The sequence below is a fragment of the Palaemon carinicauda genome, chromosome 6 (assembly GCF_036898095.1).
Source record: "Palaemon carinicauda isolate YSFRI2023 chromosome 6, ASM3689809v2, whole genome shotgun sequence".
Classification (NCBI taxonomy): Eukaryota; Metazoa; Arthropoda; class Malacostraca; order Decapoda; family Palaemonidae; genus Palaemon; species Palaemon carinicauda.
The window spans coordinates 153,840,415-153,842,128 of NC_090730.1; positions in this window are offsets into that span (position 1 = coordinate 153,840,415).

Genomic DNA, 1,714 nt, shown 5'->3' on the forward strand with positions numbered 1-1,714 from the left:
GTCGTTGCAATGTTAACATTTTTGGCTGGGTCTTCCCACGAGCAAATAATAACTCTGATAATAAATGAACGCATCCAGAGATTCTTTTATTTTTTTTTTATTTTTTATATCTTGAGAAATTTTCTCTTTATATTTTTTTCTTATATATTTACCTCCACCAACGAAGTTGGGAGAAGATTATATATTCACCCCTGTTTGTCTATTTGTATTGTTGTTTGTTTGTTTGTGAACAACTTCCTAGCCGCAATTTCACTCATGGAGTAGTGAAACTTTCATGGATTAATTGTTATGCTGAGACGTGGAAGTGATTCAATTTTGAAAGTCCTAGGTCAAAGGTCAAGGTCAGGGTCGAACAAAGGTTGACCGAAAAATACGCCTACGGTACAAATTGATTCTGGGAAAGGCAAGCTGGTTTTGAGAAATAAGCTGCATTGGCGGAGGTCTTCACTATCGAGAGTGCTTTTCTCGTTTTGGTAATATTAACGTTCCTACTTACTATTTAATATTTTTAGTGGGTGACACTAATTTGTTATATCTTGAGAACTTTTTCTTTATATTTATATATATTTTTAGTAATACTGACGTTATAACTTACTCCTTAATATTTTTGGTTGGCATCGGTAATATGATTTCTTTGATTTCGAAATTAAACGGAAATCTTATTTTGTGATTTCTGTATTTGTTTTCTTGTGTGCCTGAAAGTGGACAGATACACAGGTAGACAGACTGACAGACGGACAGGAGGGTCATTTGCAATTCAGTCTTTCGATAGAGACAGACACACAAGAGTTTTATTATCAAAATTCTGTTTATCGATGAAGACAGACAGACTGGAGTTTTATTTTCAAAATTCAATCTTTCAGTGGAGACAAGACAGACAGTCACAGGTAGACATACAGTAGTGGTTTTCTTCTGTGCCTGAAAGTGGACAGACTCATAGGTACACTTTTGCATTAAAGCTGACAGACAGACAGAGAGATAGAAGGGTTATTTCCAATTCAGTCTTTCAATGTATTAGTTTGTTCCCAAAGTTGCATTAAATAGTATTATAAACAAAAAGTGAAAGGAGAGAGAGAGAGAGAGAGAGAGAGAGAGAGAGAGAGAGAGAGTTGCAAAAGGCAATAAGGAGAGTGTCTTCCGGAGATGTTTTATGCATATGGCTCCCGAACGCTTATCCCGTGTAGGGAAGCTATATTTGGATTTCGTATTTCGCTTTGGATCTAGACTGGCATTATAGTGAATATCTGGCAGTGCGTAACAAAAATCCCTTTCCCTTCAAAATTTTTCCAAAATATAGTTGTGAGGTGGAGAGAGAGAGAGAGAGAGAGAGAGAGAGAGAGAGAGAGTCGGTGTAAAAGATGTTTATTTTAGTAGAATTTATTCCAAAACAGTTGTGAGGCAGACGGGTGTATGCGGTGTGTGTGTTAGAGAGAGAGAGAGAGAGAGAGAGAGAGGGAGAGAGAGTGAGGGGAGGGAGAGAGAGAGAGAGAGAGAGAGAGTCGGTGTAAAAGATCTGTATTATAGTAGAATTTTTCCAAAACATGGGTTATGAGAGAGAGAGAGAGAGAGAGAGAGAGAGAGAGAGATGTTTATTATAGTAGAATTTCTCCAAAATACAATTGAGAGGTAGACGGGGGTTGTTAGAGAGAGAGAGAGAGAGAGAGAGAGAGAGAGAGAGAGGTGGGGGAGGGGGGGGTAAAAGATGTTTATTATA